Source organism: Tupaia chinensis, unplaced genomic scaffold (genome assembly GCF_000334495.1).
Source record: "Tupaia chinensis unplaced genomic scaffold, TupChi_1.0 Scaffold138365_1, whole genome shotgun sequence".
NCBI lineage: Eukaryota > Metazoa > Chordata > Mammalia > Scandentia > Tupaiidae > Tupaia > Tupaia belangeri.
This window is the reverse complement of record NW_006198262.1, coordinates 2903354-2924693: the sequence shown is the minus strand read 5'-3', so window position 1 is coordinate 2924693 and position 21340 is coordinate 2903354. Positions and strand designations below refer to the sequence as shown.

General features: G+C 42.7%; 1 pseudogene; it reads left to right on the top strand.

Moving 5' to 3' along the window:
• Nucleotides 1-220: 220 nt before the first annotated feature.
• On the top strand, nucleotides 221-17779 carry LOC114004504 (coiled-coil-helix-coiled-coil-helix domain-containing protein 1 pseudogene; annotated as a pseudogene).
• Nucleotides 17780-21340: the final 3561 nt, after the last annotated feature.

Sequence of the window (21340 nt, the reverse complement as noted above, 5' to 3'; positions counted from 1 at the left end):
AGAGAACAAAGTCTTTAGTAACCCAGAGCCCTTAAAAACCATTTTCACTTCAATTTACTCTTCTTAATAATTTCTCTAACATCACTTGACATATGCTTAATACGTTGTTATCTAAATGTTGAATGAGCAGAGTTTTATTTTTGTAGTGTTAGTTTTAGAGGGCATCCTTGGGCTTAGAAAGAATATGGTTCTCCAAGGAAGCCTTTGGCTGGAAAACGACATGGAGTAAGTGGGTGGTCTGGCCTCTTAGCAGGTAGCTATGTGTTGCTTGGAGGTCTGGCACTTTTCAAACCCATTGGGAGGACCCCTTGGGTGTGGGGCAGTCATTATCCCAGAATCCCAGGACTAGAAGTGTCCCTAAGAAGCAGCCTGTCTGCTCAGCTCTTTCATTTATGTGAAAGAAATGCAATAAGGACTCCAGTAGTCTCCGGACATTCTGGCAGGGAGGCAAGGGACATAAATTTTAAATTTCAACAAGGAATGGGCAGCAGCTGGTTCAGTAGATGTTTCAATGTAGAAAGCTAGACGAGAAGGCATGCGTCATTAAATAAAACATGGCTGATCCAAATTTTTTGGCAAATGCTCTTCACTTAAAAATTCAACTCTGAAAAATGAATTCTTTGGGTTTAGACATGAGCCTCTGCTTCAAACTTGTTAACACTGCAGAAATAATGGTGTCAGAATCCGTTGGCATTGATAAGCAGAGTCTTCAAAATGTTCTTGGAAAATATGTATTAGGAAAAAACAATGCATGGATTTCAAAAAAAAAAAAAGATGCATCCAAATAAACAAGTATTTTAATTCTATTTTTCCTGAGGTTTTTGAGGTCCTTTATCATAAAGTGACAGTTGCCCTCCTAAGGACCAGTGGGAGAGTAGGCCAGAGGGGTGCTCATCCTCATTCTGCAGAAAAGAAAAATGAAAGAGAGATGATTGTCCAATCCAGAAGAGCCTCTGAGTCAGTATCTGGGCCTCTGTCCTCTGCATTCATGGGCTGTGATTCTCTACTCCTTTGTTATTGAATTTTTAATTATTGATTTTTAAAGTTTCATTTATTTTTCATGAGAGAAACAGAGACAGAGAGATAGTACCTCTATAGGGCCTTCTCACTTTGATTCATCCCCAGACCCAACCTGTGGGTATCAAGTACCCTGCATGCTCAGGGAGGTCTCAGGATGTTAAATTAGGACTTTTGCCATGTGAGTCTGCTTGCATTTCTACCGCACCATGCTCTGCCACTGCATCCTACTCCTGAAAGGCAGGACCAGTAGAGCTTATAGACCAGGGTAGGAAACAGCTCTCCCTCAAACATTCTCTGGGAACCTAAAGAAGAGGTGAAATGAAGGACTCAGGGAACCCAGCAAGACCAAGTGGTTGAGGGAATACACTGAGTCCTGCTGACCTGACCACAGATCCTGGCTCTACAGCTAACGAAACGAATAGCAACAAGCAAGCCATATATCTAGAATAAGATTTTTTCTGACTGCTTGGGGCAAGACTGGAATGAGCAGGTTGAGCAAAGCCTTTGACATAATAGCAGCTACTCAGTAAGTAAAGGCCTTGTAGGTCAGCATTGCTGCATTGTTGCTAGTGTACAAGAGGGACTGAGCCCAACTTGATGGACAGAGAAGGGTACAGCACCAACTAAGAGGACAGATTACAAAAATGTACGTAAAGGCCACAGTAAAACACAATGCTGTGCATGGCAGAGCCACATGGAAAGGTTCCTGATCTAAGACCAGAAACTCCCCTGAGCACATTGGGGACTCACACACCCATGGACTAGGGCTAGCTGAAGGCTCAGTCTGGATTGCTGCATCAAGACCCTGTCAAGGATGTTATCTCTCTCATTCTTTCTGTCATGGAATATGGAATGAATAAATAAATTAACTTTATAAAAAGAGTCATGTGCATGTATAGAAGGGAGTTATGTGTATTTGTGTGTGTGTGTTCACAGAATAGTTGTGTGTGTGTGTGTGTGTGTAATATGGTGCAGTTGTGTGGGTGTTGCACGTACATACATTCACATGTGTATGTGCATGCTGTGCTCGCATGTGTACATATGAGGAGACTTCAGAAAGTTTGTGGAAACATGGAATGTATGAGTTTAGAGGCTGATCCCACAGTGCAGCAGTGCTATGTATTGGAAAACAGATTCCACATGGCCAAGTGTGGTTTGAATTCTGGCCCCAGAAGCTTAGAATACATGCCAGACACGTGCATGAGTGTGCATGTGCACCTAAAATCATGAGGGGAATAAGAAAAAAAGGATTGCAGCATGACTCTATCCTGTTGAGTGGTTCTCTCTCTCTCTGTCTCTCTCTCAGTATTATTTGCCCTCTGGTAATAAAGTAAGAAAGTATGAGTTTATTCTGGTACAAAAATAATTGAAAAAATCATTGAAATCCATGCAGTTTTTTTATAATATACATTTTCTGTAAAATATTTGAAGACCCTTTGTATGTGTGCATAATGTGGGGTAATTGTGTGTGTGTGTGTGTGTGTGTGTGTGTGTGTGTGTGTGTATGTTGGGGCAGAGAGATGTACAAGAAACAAACCTCCACTGTCATTCTGGGCAATTTAGCCTGGAGTCTAATTCTTTTTTTAAGTTTTTCTCTCTTGCTTTCTTCCACAATTGAGAGAAACAGAAAGAGAGCACACACATCCCTGGCCTCAGTCAGCCCCAGATCATGGGCATTTACATGCCCTGCACACTCAGGGAGGATTCTGAACTTGAACCAGGAACCTTCCAGTATTTGTCAGCCTTGCAGAGCATTGCATTTTATCCCTGAGCCATTGTCTGGCCCCCATTACACCTAAAATTTAAAAGTATTTTTTGACTGTGAAATATGGAGGTTTGAGGACATGTTGTGTGGGCAGAAGGCCCTTCAAGAGGCCCACTAACCCTTCTTGCTGCAGCAGCCCTCACCAGGCAGAAGAGTGCCCAGGGCCAGCTGAAGCACTCACCATGCTTGCTTCATTCCAACAGGATGGCACGCTCCTTAAATTTGCCAAATTGCTACAAATCAGTCTATAATCACTTCTGTTTGCTTTCCCAATTATGGAGGAAGTGAATTTTACCTACTGAACAATTCATAAATTGAAATTTTCTTGGAGAAATATTGCTGACTTGCTGGCCACTGCCTTTAGATACAGCCCCCAGAGCCAGCAGAGTGGGGGGGCGGGAAGAGGCGGATAAGGTGCTCATTGTTGGGGATGCTAGGGTTTGGCTCCCTAAAAGTTTCCCTTCACCATGAACTAACTATGAAAACATGGTCCTCACTGTCTCTGAGGGAAGGCTTGTCTCATTTTCGTTGCCATGTTGCCATTAGTACAAGAAAGAGAAGTTCCACTCCAAGCAAATGTAAGACATTAATATCATAATGTCATAAAAGCCCTGCTCTGGGCTTTCAGTAATCCATCATCCACACAACTGCACATAAATATCACACACACACATATATAACTGCTCTGTGAACACGCACACACACACACACGCACAAATACAATTCCCTTCTATACATGCACACAACTCTTTTTCTAAAGTTAACTAATTTATTTATTCTATATTCCATGAGTGAAAGAGACAGAGGAAGACAAAGAATGAGAGAGACAACATCCCTAATAGGCCTTGATGCAGCAATCCAGTAATCCTGAAAACCCAGAGCAGGATGATTCCAGGCATGGCTGCTCATTCCCTTCCTCATCCTAGGCCAAGGAAACCCCTGCTTCTCCAGACCACGTTTCCACGGCCTGGCTGATGGCCAGCATGGGGCATCAATGACTGTCAGTAAAGGCACCAATGGTCATAATCAACTCTTATAGACCAACTCTTATATATATCAGAGTAGTTATATTTATAGTCCAACCTGTACCAGGTCCTGTGGAAGCTATAACAAAGCAACATAGATTAAAGGGTTTAACCAACAGAAATATATTATCTCATAGTTCTAGAGGCCAGAAGCCAATGTCAGCAGTTGGTTCTTTCTTTTTTTGGAGAGATTTTCGCTATAGGGCGCATGCACTCGCCAGACAGACAGAGAGAGACATTGAGACAGAAAGCGAGAAATCACCCCCCAGGGGGGATGGTCACGCTGCAGTCTCTTCTCCTCCATTCTCCTCTTGGGATCTTGGGCATGCACACATATGCGCCCGGCGTGAGTTTTAAGCCACCGGGTCCGGGACGCGAACCGCGGTCGACTACGTGGGAGTCCAGCGACATAGCCATTACACTAACTGCTGGTTCCCAGCAGTTGGTTGCTACTAAGGCACTGAGGGAAAATCCATTCCAGGCTTCCTTTCCACCTGCTGGTGAATGCTGGCAAGCATTGGCCGCTCTTGATTTGTAGATGCATTACTCCAACCTGTACTTTCACCTTCACACTGCCTTCTATTTACTCCTCTGGGTCTGCAATTCTCCTTTCTATAAGGATACCAGTCATATTGATGTGGGGTGCACTGTGATCCAATATGACCTTATCTTAACTAATTACATCCACATGGATCTTATTTCTGAGTAAGTTCACCTTTGGAAGTACTGGAAGCTAAGACTTCAACACAGGAACTTTGAGAGGGCACAATTCAACACACAACATCACCCAACTCTCCCACTGCACACTCTGATACAGAAACCTCAGGGAGGCTTAGGAAACAGTTCAGAGGCAGGTGCAGTTAGAGACCCATCATTGTCCTGCCCCTCTATCTTGCTAACTGGTTTCCAGAGGGCTGCAACTCCTCATTTCCCAGATACAAGTTCACCTGTGTTCTTCTCCAGGGAATTCAAGGGGAGAGACTTGCCCTTCACCACTGGCTCAGTCTACTCTAACCTCAGTGCCTGCACCTCCTTCCAGTCCAGCAGGCGTACTATTCACCACACTCCAGTCCCAGAGGAAGGTAAAGTGTGAGCTGATGCACCCCCAGGTCCATGGCAGACAGCAGGGTTGGAAGGAGACACTGGGTACAAAGATGAGGGAAAGATGATACTGATACTGAGTGGAAAGATCCAGAGCAAATGATAGCCAGATCCATCTGCTGCATTCCAGGTTGAGTCCCTCGCACCTCGCTGAGCTTCTTTCCTCATCTGTAACAGAGACATGAAATCCACTCCAGAGAGTCATTCTATGGGTCAAATAGAGCCATGTGACTTTGCTGTGAGATCAGCTTTCCAGCCCCCAAGGAGATTCCCTCCCTGGCAGGGCACCTACAATTTATCATTTTCTGCCACTTCTCAGGGTGAGCTCTGCCGCCAGTTTCACTGCCTGCTGTCTGACTCCTACTCCACTCAGCTTCTACGTCTCTCGGGCTGCACTACCTTCATGCCTGCTGCCTTCCCAATACTTCCCACCCCTTCTCTGTGAAGGACTCAGATCCTACAGGGTGGGCTCAAGTGGCTAATACTGCCAAGTTTGCTTCTAAAAGGTTCCTTCCTGCCTGAACCCACTCAGGGTCCCGATGGCAGAGGCTACCTCCATCCACAGACGAGGAGGTTTCACACTGGTGGGAATGTGCCAAAAGAGGCTGAAAATGCTTCTTTTTACATCATTAGTCCTGCCTAATTTCACATCCTCTCCCCTAGCCTTTCACCATCCCCCATGACTGGTCTCTTCCTTTCACGGAGGTGATAAACTTTAGTAGACTTCTGCCAAGAACTCTGCCACACCAGGGTGTTCCTTCTATCTCCCAGAAAGCCTTCGGGTTGCTCAAGACCTAACTGAACCCTGGACATCCCAGACTCCTTGGCACCCTCTCTCTGAGCTCTGTTGACTCTCCTTCTGGCCACTGGAATTCGGATCTACATCCAGGCTTGCCTGTGCGAGCTCAGATGGCAGACTCCAAGAGCAGCTTATATGTTAATATGGGGGGGAGCTCCTCCCCTGCTCTGCATTTATTTGAGAAGTCCCCCAGTGGGATGGTGCTCAAGCACACATGACAGGACAAATGACCTCCAGTGCCCAGCCTCTCAGGGTCGAGTTCACGTCAGACTAATGAGGAGAAGAGAAACACTGTCACTGAAAACAGGGCTAATAGGTGTCCCGAGAAGCCTGCTCTAAATGAACTGACTCTTCTTTACTTATTCTATTTACTGAAAAAAAAAAAAACCCTTTAAAAAAATTAAGGGTCCATGGCAGACAGCAGGGTTGGAAGGAGACACTGGGTACAAAGATGAGGGAAAGATGATACTGATACTGAGTGGAAAGATCCAGAGCAAATGATAGCCAGATCCATCTGCTGCATTCCAGGTTGAGTCCCTCGCACCTCGCTGAGCTTCTTTCCTCATCTGTAACAGAGACATGAAATCCACTCCAGAGAGTCATTCTATGGGTCAAATAGAGCCATGTGACTTTGCTGTGAGATCAGCTTTCCAGCCCCCAAGGAGATTCCCTCCCTGGCAGGGCACCTACAATTTATCATTTTCTGCCACTTCTCAGGGTGAGCTCTGCCGCCAGTTTCACTGCCTGCTGTCTGACTCCTACTCCACTCAGCTTCTACGTCTCTCGGGCTGCACTACCTTCATGCCTGCTGCCTTCCCAATACTTCCCACCCCTTCTCTGTGAAGGACTCAGATCCTACAGGGTGGGCTCAAGTGGCTAATACTGCCAAGTTTGCTTCTAAAAGGTTCCTTCCTGCCTGAACCCACTCAGGGTCCCGATGGCAGAGGCTACCTCCATCCACAGACGAGGAGGTTTCACACTGGTGGGAATGTGCCAAAAGAGGCTGAAAATGCTTCTTTTTACATCATTAGTCCTGCCTAATTTCACATCCTCTCCCCTAGCCTTTCACCATCCCCCATGACTGGTCTCTTCCTTTCACGGAGGTGATAAACTTTAGTAGACTTCTGCCAAGAACTCTGCCACACCAGGGTGTTCCTTCTATCTCCCAGAAAGCCTTCGGGTTGCTCAAGACCTAACTGAACCCTGGACATCCCAGACTCCTTGGCACCCTCTCTCTGAGCTCTGTTGACTCTCCTTCTGGCCACTGGAATTCGGATCTACATCCAGGCTTGCCTGTGCGAGCTCAGATGGCAGACTCCAAGAGCAGCTTATATGTTAATATGGGGGGGAGCTCCTCCCCTGCTCTGCATTTATTTGAGAAGTCCCCCAGTGGGATGGTGCTCAAGCACACATGACAGGACAAATGACCTCCAGTGCCCAGCCTCTCAGGGTCGAGTTCACGTCAGACTAATGAGGAGAAGAGAAACACTGTCACTGAAAACAGGGCTAATAGGTGTCCCGAGAAGCCTGCTCTAAATGAACTGACTCTTCTTTACTTATTCTATTTACTGAAAAAAAAAAAATCCCTTTAAAAAATTAAGAGTTTAAGAGTATTTGTCAAAAGGCCATTACCTGCAGACATTTCTACCAGGTTGCCTCTCTGAGTGCTTGTGCATAATTAATTAGCAAGCACAGCTCTTACAGTCCCTACATAAAAGTTAAAAACCCATTTTACCATGTTCTATATTTTCTGCTCAGCATCACTGTCAGGCAGGTTTCAAGGGAGACAGGTATTTGCATATGGTACCAAGCTGGAGTTTCCATAGCAACTAGCTTCCTTGGCGAACTCTGCAAATGGGCTTCATCTTCACTTTCAGGTTCTACCCAAAGTGATGTGGGTGAGAGAGGCATGGGAGGGGGAACTGCAGCCCCTGCCTGTTCCATATGCAATAGATAAAACAGGGCAAGATGCACAGCTTTGGACTAAGCAATAAAAACAGAAAGAAATAGAGAAAGAAGTGGAAAGGGAGGGAAAAAAATAAGAAGGAGAAAAAAGAAGGAAGAGGAGGAGCAGGGGGAGAGGAAATAAAGAGAATGAGGAGGAGGAGAAAGAGAAAGCAGCTTCTTCTACCTTCTCACCAAAAAGACAACAGCCTTTTCTTTCTAAAGTTCCAGGCTCCTTTGTCCCTGGGGTGACAGTACCATAAAGGACAATATCTGAGGATGGCATGAGCTGTTTTGAAAGAGGAAGCCTATCAGGGTTGCACTATCCTAGAAGAGAAGGTGTTAGAGTCTGTGGTGAGAGGAAGGAAGAGACTGGTCCAAGCTGTATTGTGGGATATGCTGGGCACAGGACCCTCACAATGGGTGTCTGGAGAGGGCTGTGCTTTAAACAGAGCCCCCTGGGAGCCTCAGTAAGATGCTTGGTGGCTAAGCATGGGCAGAAAAGATACCTAGCAATCAGGCTTGGAGCCTAGACAAGGTATAACAGGTTGATGTCTCTCATGAACAGAGACTAGGCTCTACCCTGGGGACTTCTGGTTCTAGGAGACATCAGAAAGGGAAAAAGAGCAAATAACAAAAAGATTATGGTAGTGGACATTTCTCCAATGTTGATGGGAAATGGGTTGGAAATAAATGCATTTTAGATATTTCATTTTCTACAATTGCACCTCACATGCTGTGGAACTATTCCTGCCTATTACACAGGGCAATTCATTAAGCAAAACTGAACACAGATATAGCAGCTAGTAAAATTATGCATATGAGAAATTAAAGGAAAAGAATTCCTCCCATTTGCACAGTACTCACAGTTTATAGAAACATCCATACACTTTATACCTTCTAAACATTCTAACAATCTATCAAACTAGGGACTGCCTCTACTGAAGACTGCACCTCCATTTTATATAAAGTGAAGCTGAGGCTCAGAGAGGTGAAATAACTTGCTTCAAATTTTGTGGGTAGTCATGGACATCATTGGTGCTGACTCATCTGCCTTGAAAGAATAATTTAGAATTGATTCAAAATCAAAAGATGGTTGGCAAGTCTTATAAAAGAGTGATTAAAAACTCAGGTATGGGGTCAGAAGGATTGCATAGTGGTTACATCACTGGCTCCCACATGGCCAACCATGGTTTGAGTCTTGGACCCAGTGGCTTAAAAATTACACTGGATATGTGTACATGCATGCCCAAAATCCCAGGAGAAGAATGGAGGAGAAGGGATTGCTACATGGCCATCCCCTGTGTGTGTGTGTGTGGGGGGGGGGAGATTTCTCACCTTTTCTCTCACTGTCTCTGTCTCTTCAGTGAGTACACATACCTTAAGGCAAAAAATCTCTAATCCAGGCCCTCCCACACATACACAAAAACAAAACAAAACAAAACAAACAAACAAACAACAACAAAAAATAACCACAGGTAGGTGCTGGGCCAGTTGCAGTGACACAGTGGAATCACAGTGCTCTGTAATGCTGGAAACTATATGCAAGATTACAGCTCAGTTTTCCAGTCAACTTGTACACAGCAGCCATGTGCCTGTCCAAATCCCGGCAATGAGGGTTTTGGCATGAGACCCTGTTGATAGTGTTTGTCTTTCTCTACCTTTTTCTCTGTCTCTATTTCAAGAAAGAAAGAAAGAAAAGAAAGAGAAAGAAAGAAGAAAAAAGAAAGAAAAGAAAGAAGAAAAAGGCAAAAAGGAAGCAAGAAAGAAGAAAGGAAGAAAGAAAGAGAGAAGGAAGAAAGAAAGAAAGAAAGAAAGAAAGAAAGAAAGAAAGAAAGAAAGAAAGAAAGAAAGAAAGAAAGAAAGAAAGAAAGAAAGAAAGAAAGAAGAAAGAAGCAAAGAAAGAAAAAGAAAATTTAGAAACAAAAAAAGCCTCTCAGATACCAGGATTTCTGGACTCAGATCCTGGCTCTGCCACAAGCTAGTTAAAGAACATAAAGAAACCATTGCACCTGCATTACCTCATCAGGAAAGCCGCAATGAAAAGTGTCATCTCCTTTCTAGAGTTGTATGGCAGTTCAGAAAGACATCCTGCCTTAAGAACAAATCTGGGTTTCCCTGAGGAAGGAGAAACTTTGACTACGGACTGAAGTGTCAGCTCTGCCCAGGAGTTTCCAGTCTGTCCTACCAATTTCTGTCTGGCCAGCTCCACAGTCATATAAAGTCATCCCTTGCAATAAATATCTTCACATATGTGTATCTATATAACAGATATGTAACATGTATATCCATATCTCTCTCTCTCTCTCTCTCTAGCTACATATATCTAGGTCTAGATATAGAGATAGAATCTGTATATTGGTATCTCCATATAGCTATAAATATATAGGGAGAGAGACAGAGACACAGAAGTATAGTATAAATATATATGTATACAGAAATATATTAATATGGATATTTGTATACATATGGATATAAATAGAGAGATTATAGACACCTCTCTATACCTATATCATGGTCTTTCAGATATATAGAGATATGTTTATCTATCCCTCTATCTCTATATCATGTAAACATGAATATATACATAGCTCTCTGTAAGAAATATGGATATAGACTTAGAGATAGAGAGATACATGAAATATGCAGGTGTGGTTCTCCTAGTGGTTCTGTTTCTCTGGTAGAATTCTGACATATTTCCTCAATGAACAAACATTGTTAATAAGATTTTCCAAAGCACAGAAAGTTAGGAGGGATCCTCTTCAGATCCTCAGTAGTCTTCACTATCATGCCTTTAAGACGTTTCTTTCTTGCCATCAGTAAAGTTGTACCTTGGGTGAAACTTCAGACATCTGAGTCAGCATGCAACCACTGCAAGTCCAGGCAATAGATAGAATAGAGGGTCATGTCTGTCTCTGTTTTCCTACTGCTGATCCAGCGGCCCCTTCCGTAAACATCCCTGAGCCTGAGGGGAGCCAGCCTTCTCTCAGAAAACTGGCTTTGATATTGTGTCAAGGCAGTTTCGTCAGAACTATGCCCTGCTTCCTGCATCTTACTGCGGGAGGCAGACACTTCGCCTGTGTTTATAAACATGCATTAATCAGGGCCATAGGGCTTCCTAATTGCCATCAATCTCTGTGAAACCCACAATGAGCACAGTTTCCTTCTACATTATTTTACATCTGAAAAGGCTTGTTAAGGCCCCATGTTTCTTGGTAACATATACAGCCAGGAAAGAATAAAAATGCACGATCGTTACTCTGAACTGTAATCTCACAGCGCATTGTGCTGCAAAATATGTAATAGCGAGAACACAGGTGAACATCTCTGGATACTTAGATGGTGAATAGAATATCATCAGGAATGATAATGCCTGCTTGATTAACAATTACGGAATTTACTCTAACACAGTGCCATACCGCAGCTCTTCATCAGCACCTTCTGTGTGTGCTTTGTGCTGTTGGCTCGAGATTAGGCTTCTGGTCTGGGCTGTAGCTTCCTTATTCTTTCTCTCTAGACTCCTCTGGGAGATGTCGGTCTCATAATGTTTTATGTGGCTGGTTTAATGAGCTGCAAATTTACACCACCTTTGCATTACTCCACCAACTGGTTCACCAGGAAACAAACACACAGACCTTGCTTCTAAGGCACAGGTATGCTGAAGATATTTTCAAAGTGTTGACATGAGGTTCTGGGTGGAGCTTTTATCTTCTAATAAAAATATAAATATTGGAAAATAGAGCACCTATCAGGGAAAGCAAAGTTGGGGAAACAAGATTGCAGCTGCTTTTTTCTGGATTTGATTGTAGCTGGAAGATAGAATTTGTTGCTCACTGATCACTCAAATACAATGTTGATAATGGGGTTGAAACAATATAGAGCCTGTAGTTTATAGAGATCTTCCACTTATATTATCTAATTTGATCCTCAAATCCAACCTATATGCTAGAAAGAAAAGGAGGAGGTGGAAGAAAAAGGGAAGCTTGGTCCAGCCACCAGCAATGGAATACCTGGCAGTTCTACTGCCTGGCCTCAGTTACACTAAGGACCCTTAGATGTAATCTTGACTGTCTCCTTTTTTTGTTTGTTTGTTTGCTCAAGCCCCCACAAATGCTTTGTGATTCGCTTTAAAACCAGCTAGGAGGAGCTGGGAGATGGTGCGGTGATAAATACGCTGGATTCCCACATGGTCAACTGCAGCTTGAATCCTGGCCCTGGAGCTGTGCTTTCTCACTTTTCCTCACTCTGTCTCTCTCTGATCAAATTAATAATAATAATAATAAATTAATTACTTAATTAGCTAAAAACCAGCTAAGAGTGAAACCTTCCATGTTGGGCAAAGCAAAGGTTTTCTCTAGGATTGTCTTGCTAGTGGAAGATGGATCCATGGGGCTGGGAGTAACAGAAGAACAATGAAGAAGTCTGTCTGTGGAGACTGAATGACCATGCATCATTTGTTGGACTGGTGACTCTTGAGTATGCCAGGGACCATGATGTCATAGTAACATTTGACAAACCTGAGAAAGGTTCTTCTTTTGCAATTTGGTCTAATTTGAAGGATTTTATTAACATTCCTTTTCTCATACTTAGAAAGCTTGTTGGGAATAGATTTTAAAGATCATTTGAAAATAAAGCCCAGAACAAGGACCAGGTGTTGAAACAGCAATAATGTAATAGGAACCACATGTGAAAAGTCCTAGGTTATGTGACAGGACCTTTCTGAGCACACCAGGTGCACACACATGTACCATACCCATGATCCAGGTGGCTGAGACAAGGTGGATCCTGTTGGGAGGGGCCTGTCTTTCTCTCTTTTTCTCATGAAAGAAATGCATGAATAAATTTCAAAACCCAAAGGAAAGGCCAGAACAAAAAGCAATTCACTAGTTCTCTATGGTTGGAGAATTTGAATAGAGGAAGACATAGTTACTTTGTTGTTTTTAATGGATGAATGAATGAATGAATAAATAGATGTATCAAGAGTAATCCTATATTATTAATATTAGGAATATTCAAGAGTGTTAAAATTAAAGATAATTCACATCCAGAGACATGACCAAAGCCTACATTTTTAAAATATACTGGGGAACCAGCAGATGGCATAATAGTTAAGTTGCTGGACTCCAAATAGTCAACAGTGGATCGAGACCTGGACCCACCAGCTTAAAACTCACACCAGTCATGTATGCATGTGGCCTCAAATTCCTAAGAGGAGAATGAAGGAGAAGGGATTGTGGTGTGGCCATTCCTCTTGGGGAGTGATTTCTTGCTTTCTCTCCATCTCTCAGCCTCTCCAGTGAGTGCACATGATCTATAGCAAAACCTCTAAAAATATATATATTATATATATATACACACACACACACACATATATATGTATATATGTATATATACTAGGACTCTTCATCATGCCATTGTATACATTACCTTGATCAGTAGTTGCATTAATTCAATGAGACAGGAGTTATTTCCCTCTTTCACAGATGAGAAAACTAAGGATCGGGATGTTACATAACTTTTTGCCAAGAGCTGCTAGTTTCAAGGATCAGAGCCCATGCCCCATTTCCTTCCTTCCTTCCTTCCTGGCTTTCCCTGTGGTCATGAAGATCATATCCCCATAAGTCACCTCCACACTCAGCTTTGGGAGGACCAAGGTAGACACTGCAGTAGGTACAGGGAGTGACTGTCAGCCTCATGTTTAGGGAAGCTGTTTCAACTCCTAAACTCCCAGTACAGAATTAGTGGGCAGAAGTTCTTATTCTAAATAGATTTCCCCAAAAATGGAAGCTGGCTCCTTAGAAGTCAGACTCGGTTGAAGCTTTTGAGCTGGGAGAGGTTGGAGCATAAAGCTGTGTTTGTAACTGGGTAACAAGGTGGTGAGCGTGACCCTTAAACACCCTTCAGACAGTTCTTACACACATATGATTACAACTCTGCTTCCTCATCTACCATGAGAAAGAGAGGAAGCAATACCAACCAAACCACTGAAAGCAGCAAAATTCCAGAGCAAATTGAGCTGACACACTGCTGCAGTCTGAACTAATCCAGAGCATTCAAAAAACAGGAGAAATGAGATCCCCTCACCTGCACCCCATGTCACAAAATATTCCACTCATATTCTAAGATTAATTGCTCCCTTCAGAATAATGTAATTGAATATAGGAGTCTTCTCTCTCTCTCTCTCTCTCTCTCTCTCTCTCTCTCTCTGTGTTTGTGTGTGTGTGTGTGTGTGTGTGTGTGTGTATGTGTTCAGGGTGTCTGCCATGGCACAAGAGGCCAGCCTACGCAATCATTCCAGATTATTCCACAGGTCCTGTGACTGATTCACGTCAGGGGTATGATAACAGAGGGAGTATCCACTAGGGTCTCACTACATGCCATACACACTGCCCTGTGCACTTTTTCTACAAAGCCTATCTAAGCCCCAAGTGAACCCTGTGCAGTAAGTACATCCTTTTTTTATAGATGAAGCTCAGAGACTTTCCCCAGATCACAGACCTGGGATATGGACTCAGGAGGTCACTTGGAACTTAAGACTTCGACTACCACACTCAAGTGTCTATCTCCCAGGCCAGGAGACTTAGGGAAATAACATTTTTTTCAACAGAAAAGACTCTTGTGTCCTCAGTCAACTTAATATGAGAAGTTGTGAGGCCAGAGCTGGCTCATCCATCCTACGACCAAAAATCTGGTGCTGCCTGGCTTAAACTGAAAGAGTGAAAGGAGAGCTAAGATAAAAAAACAAAACAAAACAAAACAAAACAAAACAAAAACCACACACAACTTTCTATGCACAGAGAGAAGTGAGTGGAAGTGTATCAGGAATAAACTGCCTGAAACTGACACTTGTAAACGTTGGGCAATATGCTTAATGTTTCTTTCATCTATAAAATGGATCAAATAATATTCACAACAGCATCTGCTAATAAGTGTGCCATTATGGTTGTCAGAAAGTATGCAAAATATTATGCTAAATTTTTGTCCATAGTAACAATAATTAAAATAGAAGGCAAAAGTCCAAATTAGAATAGAATAAATAAAATTAATGAGAAAAAAAAGCTCTAATAGCTTTGTTTGCATCTTGGTTATAATTCTCCCTTAAACTGAATACATCTCAAGATTTTTAGTTGCATGAGCCAATGATTTCCCATCTTTGCTTAAGACTGAAAAGTTTTGTCACTTTCAATAAAAAGAAGTGTAACTAACTTGATATTCTCTCATTTTACACAGCTTAAATAAAATATGAATGATAAATATAAAGTAGAACTTTTTAAAAAACCAGTATAGAAGAAGAAAACAAAGAAAAGCCATGTTCAGTATCTTGAGACTACTTCTACAACTGCAGAGTCAGACTATGCTGTCCTTGCCTCTGGTGCTATGCTTTTGCCTCTAGTGTCTGCTTTGGGCAATTCCAATTTGCAGAATATGCAAGAAGTAAGCATCCTTTCCACCTGTTCTTATCTCATGTTGAAACCTGTGATATTTCTTATCACTGCACAATCAGATTTAGAAAAAAAAATTACTTTGATACATTTTAAAACTTCAGATTTGGATGTGAACAGAACCCTGAAATAAGAAAAGAGGTGGGATGAATGAGAAACAGACAGCAAAAATAAATGTCAAGTCATACTCATTATCTCCATAAACAGTGGACGCCGTGTTCGAAAATGAACCTTTTCAAATTTTAAGTGTAAGAAAATGAAGTGGCAGCAATGAGGGAGCCTTACTTGTAGAGGATCAAAAAGTCCAGAGCTGCATGTTCTTAAAACATTACTATGTATTTATGCTCCTGACAAGATGATACCATCTCTGAACTGTTTTATCCACAGTTGATTAATGTGTTTTAGAATTTCCCCCCAACTATCAACATGAATGAGTTGATTAGCACATTAAATTTTTCCTCTCCTTTCAGCAACCACTAAATCACATTTGTTTTAATTCATTGATTTAAATTAGAGATGGTTGCCCTCCAACAATTCTCAATTTCACAGGGAAAAATAATTCGAAAAGTTATTTATCTTCATGTCAATTAAGACTAGCTAATTAGACATAACTGGTGGTTTAGACTTACTGAGCTATAGTCACTTGAGTCCCATGATGATGTGTATGATTTTGGAGGAGTTTCAGGGAGCAGGAAATAGAAAGGGGTGGGAAATTTGGGTCTAATTCAGATTCCTTCATTTGCATTGATATCATTTTCTCTTTTCCTCTGCTCCTCTCAATGAAGTGATTACGTTCTGACTCTTGGGTAATACTAATGGAAATAACAATAATATCAATATTAATGAAAAAAATAAGAACTGTAACTTGTTACATTATGGGCTCTTCATACATAAAACCACACTTAATAATTACAATAAATCTTTCCTCTTTGTAGAGGAATGAGTTAAAGGTCATAGATGTGAAATCTGACTTTGCCACCACTGCACAACTCACCTAACCTAGAACGCCAGTGGCCTCATCTGTAAAACAAGGGGAACAACTTCTAGCTCATGAGGCTATCGTGAACACTGATGAGCTACTGTGTGCGGGGAAAGCACTCAACATACATGAATATAAATGTATATGTGGTGGGAATGATCTCCCAGGTTAGATGGAAAAGGTGAAAGTATTTCACAGAAGCAATTAAGGTCTCTCATCGGTCTGGTTTAGTTTATCAAAAGGGAGATTATCCTGGATGAATCTAGATGACAGATAAATACATAGGTAATAGATAGATAGGTATACAGAAAGATAGATATTAATTATGTAAGTACAAAATTTCTAAAAAACTCTGCCAGATGGCATGTGTGCTTGCCAAAGAGAGACAGAGAGGAGAGAGAAAGTGAGGATGGCCCCTCCCTGGAGAATGGTCATGCCACAATCTCTTCTCTGTTTTTTCCTCCTGTCTGGATTTTGGACATGCATGCTTGCACTCGCACCTGGTATGTCTCTCAAGCCACCAGGTCCAGGATTCGGCTGCACAGTAGGCCATGTAGGATCCAGCACCTTAACTATGACCTTTACTATGACACCATGGACTGGCCCAATATTTTAATCTTTAACTTTATTTTTTCTTTTTTTTTTTTTAGTTCTTGCTATGGGGCACATGTGTTCCCCTAGAGAAAGATAAACAAAGAGAGCGAGAGGGAAAGTGAGAAATCACCTTTCAGGGTAATTTGAAAACAAATCCTTCTTCTCCGTTCTCCTCTTAGGATTTGGGGCACACATGCACATGTGCCAGCATGTTTTTTTAAGCCACCAAGTACGAGACTCAAGCTGCACAGTCAGCGATGTGGGTTCCAGTCACCTTAACATCCACACTATCAGCTGGCCTCTAATTTTAACTTTTAACTACTCCAGCAAATGGTGAATTATTATGTATATTTTTTTTTCTATTGCTATGTAACAAACTACCATAAACTCAGAGGCTTACAACAACATAAATGTACTCTCTTACAGTTTCTGTGGTTTGGGAATCTAGTTACAACTTAGATTGGGCTTCTGTTTGGGGCTTCACTAGGCTGAAACAATGGCCAAGGTTGTCTCATTGAAGGCTCTGGGTCCTTTGCAAGTTCACTTATTGATACAGTTCCTTTCCTTGCAATTTTAGGACTGAGGTCCTCAGCATCTAGAGGCCAGCCATGATCCCTGCAAGGTCTCTTCTCCATAGCATGGCAGTATGCTTTCTCCCCACGCAGTAGAAGAGTCTTTCTTCTAAGAAGTTCCCCTAATTAAGCCAGGCCCACGGGGCAAACTCCCTTAGATTAACTCAAAGTTAGCTAGTTTGAACATTCATTGTATCTTCAAAATTCTTTCACCTTAACAGTGGTAACGCCCAGCCTGTGGGGTCACCTGACACAGCTTGGGAACCCATGAAAGCCTATCCTGAAGATTAATGAACCCCTCACCCCTCACTCTAGCTGACTGCATCAGGGAACAGTGTCAGGAAAAGGGCAAGGCGACTGGTATCACTGAGAGGTTGTCAGTGACAACAGCAAGCCAGAACCAGAACGAATTTCAAGAGTTCAGGAAGATCAAATGATGAGATCTATCCAGGAGACTCTGAGAGAGTCTGAGAGTTTACCTCCGAAGACATTTAATAAGTTATTAAAAAGATTTCCTAACAAACCTCACATCAGCTAAAAATGAAGAAGTATTTTCAATAACCGACTACAGCTTTTGAGAACAATACAGAAGATTTCAGAGATGTTTCCAGAGCTGTGCCCTATGAAGGGTGGAACGAGACAAAACACTTTTTCCCCTCCCTTTGGAATCTGGTCTTGGTGGAAGTTATGCTTTATCTTGAAATATAATTCTCTGAATTAAAAAAATCCTTCATCTTTCTCATATAAAGCCACTTAACGGTAGGAGTGATATCCCATTATTTTACCCACAGTTGAAGGGAAGGGATGTACATTCAAGATCAGATTTATTGCAGGGGGGTAGCAGTTGTGGGGACAACCTTATAACTCTGCCTACCACCTATTAGAAACAAATTCTACTTCATTTTTACACCTGTGATGATTTCTATTTCTGATCATTTCTAAGACTATTTGGTTAAAAATCTGAAAACTTCATGTTCATCTATGAAAGGGAATAAGTACCTGTCCTTCTCACATGGTTTATTTGGGGTGCTCTGGGTTTCAAGGAATAAATCTAATTCAGATTTTATAATCATAACGAGCATTCAGAAGGAAATGAATTACGGGTATGACTTGATCAAAGATCCACTCCACTTCTCTGTGATTTCTTTCATGACTCTCCCCTTCTCCATGAAAAGGCTGGCTTCCCTCTATCTGAAGTTTCCTGCGGGAGTCTTTGTACATCAAACAGTCCATAGTACAAGTAGATGTTTCTCTCCAAATGTCAAGTAATGGAATGCCTCATGACATCCTGGGGCTGATTAAGCAGACCCTGGGGCCAGTGTAATCTTGTGTGCTGATCAAACTCTCTCTTCATTTGTCCATTTGGGAGCTTATCTCTGTGGCAAGATGAGTGGTAACAGAGTCTACTCCTGAGCCCTGAGCTGGGAGGTGGAATCATTTCACCCACACTTGGGATGCTACAAAACGGGGAGTGTGCAGTGGCTGTTTGGGAGGTGACTGTCTGGTCTCTGTATTGCCCACGAAGATGTTGGTGAACAAATGAATTCATCCAATCTTGACAGTTGCCAAGCTGCTGGATACTGGGCTGGGTGTTAGGCTGGGAAAAACTCAGCCACTGCCCTCTACTTGTTCACAATTGTCTATGGAAACAAACCACAGCTGGACAATTAAAACAGGAAGTCCCAAGCTTATATAAAAAAGCATGAGTGAGGAGTCTCCTCCCTAAATGGTGACACACTCAGCAAAGATGGGTAGCACTGCAGAGTGGCAAGGACTTACGGTTCACATCCTCCCTATTTGGCTAGCTTGTCCCATTTCCCATGGAAAGTCTATATTAGCTATCTCTACCATTAAACAAATGATCACACTCTTAGTGACTTGAAACAGCATTTATTATATCCCAGACCCCATAGGCCAGGAGTCTGGCATGGCTAAGCTGGGTTCTCCCCTTAGGCTTCACGAGGCTGTAGTCAAGGTGTCACCTGGGCTCTCCCTTTTGAAATTTGGGTTTCTAATCCAAGTTGCTGACAGAATTTAGTTCCTTGCAATGTGGGGCAAAGATCTCTGTTTTCTTGCTGACTTAGAGCTGGGGGCCACTTTCTTCTAAAAAAATCTTCCTCAGTTCCTGGTCACGTGGCCCTCATGGCATGGCAGGTTGGTCTGTCCAGGCTAATGGGAAACCATCTCTGTGACTTTGGATTGCTGATTTCTTCTGTCTTTGATCCCTACTACCTCTTTTGAAGGACTTACCTTGGGCCGGAGGGTGGCACAGCAGTAAAACCACAACACTTTGCAAGGCTTATCCACACAGGAGAGTGCCTGGCTCACATTTGGAGACCTCCCTGAGTACACCAGGCACAAATGTGTTCATGATACAGATCCAGCTAAGGCTGGGGACAGATTGTGGTGCCAAGACCCTGTTAGGTTGCTGATACTCTCTCTCTCTGATTCTCTCTCTCTCTCAGAAGAAATAAACTTTCAAGAAACAAACAGACAAACACAAAAAGAACAAAAACAAAGGCTCAACTGATTAGGTCAGACTCGCACCCACTCACAGGGAGGGGATTATACACGGCATGCCATCTGGGGGACCAGGAATCTCAAAGGCCACCTTCAAATTCTGCCTGTAACAATGTCCCACCCCCATGCAAGGGAAAGTTTCGTGAGTGAATGGTGGCTTAAAATTAACTGAGTATTTCTTTCGAAAGGAGCAACTCTCTGGAGGCCACTTTGGTGGGTAGTAATAATGCAGCAGACATTCGAAGCCAGACGACTGCAGGAGGAGCAGGGGTAGCATTAAACTGAGGCACAGCAAGCTGCTCCCCACTGCAGGTCTGACCTGCTGACTCCAGCAGCCCTGCCTGGACAGACGCATGAGGTCAGTTCTGTGTGGACTTCAGCTCCTAGCTTGGCACCTGCTGCAAAAGTCATAAAGAGTCCCTATACCAGGGAGCCCCCTGCTATCTTACCATCCTATGTTTGGGAGAGGCTCAGCTGGCCCTGCAGTTTTGCTGCTGATTTGAAAGGACAGAGCCTAGTGCTGGGCTAGCTCAGCAGAGCAACCAATGCTCCCTGGAAATCCTGCTGAGGTCAGGAGCTGCTGCTGCCTATGGAATCAATGTCCAATTCATTGCCTGCCCACACAAGCTCAGGTTCAGAAGACAACTGGCTGTTGGATTTGAAAAGACTAATAAGCTCCACTCCAACATCCCTAGCTAATTTACATTTTCCTTTCTCTCCTGCCCTTTGTAAGGAGGGTTCCCAATTTATGGGAGGGGGAAGGAGAGCGGCGAGGGGATTAAAGGCATCCTTTTTCTCCCTCATTATAAATGACACCTCTCATTTTGAAGGGGATGGGAGCTATATTGAGTTTTCCTGTTCTGACACCTCAAGATTTTTCTCTGCTAAAAACTTTTTAAATATGCAAATGTCCCGCATAGAACCAGACACACTTTTTTTTAATGGGTTGGTTCTGATGAAGACCGATTTTGTGCGAAAGTAGCTGGTTTTCTTGAGCTCTGGGTCTGTTATCATTCTTCTGCCTTAAATGAGATTCTGCCATATTTTAAACCTCTGCTGAGTGAGATTGCAGGTGGAAAAGGCTTATTACGACAAATTACCTTGACACCAGCTCTTTCACAACATTAGCTCTTTATGAGAAGCTCACCTCGCCCCAGGTGAGAGCTCTTTGGATCAAGAGTGGGAGGACGATGCCTCATTTCAAAAACTCACAATATCTCGCACTCAGCAGCTTTAGACTTGGTTAAACTAATACATACCCTATCCCCTGAGCACAAGCAGGTCGACAACTTCAACTTTAAAAGAAATTGCTTGAACCACAACATATACATGTACACATTTATACATGTGTGCGCATACACATGCAGCAATGCATGCACATGTGTAACATGCATGCACATGCATTTTGAGTGCATTCTTAGTCTAAACTACAAGAATCAGTGACTGAAATTAATAGGTACAACTAGCCATCACATAGATACTTAAAGTTCAGCTTTTATGGGAGGGAAACTGATTATTATCTAGCAAACACCCTTCCTTCTTTCTTTTCTTCCTTCTTTCCCACTTTTCCTTCCCTCCT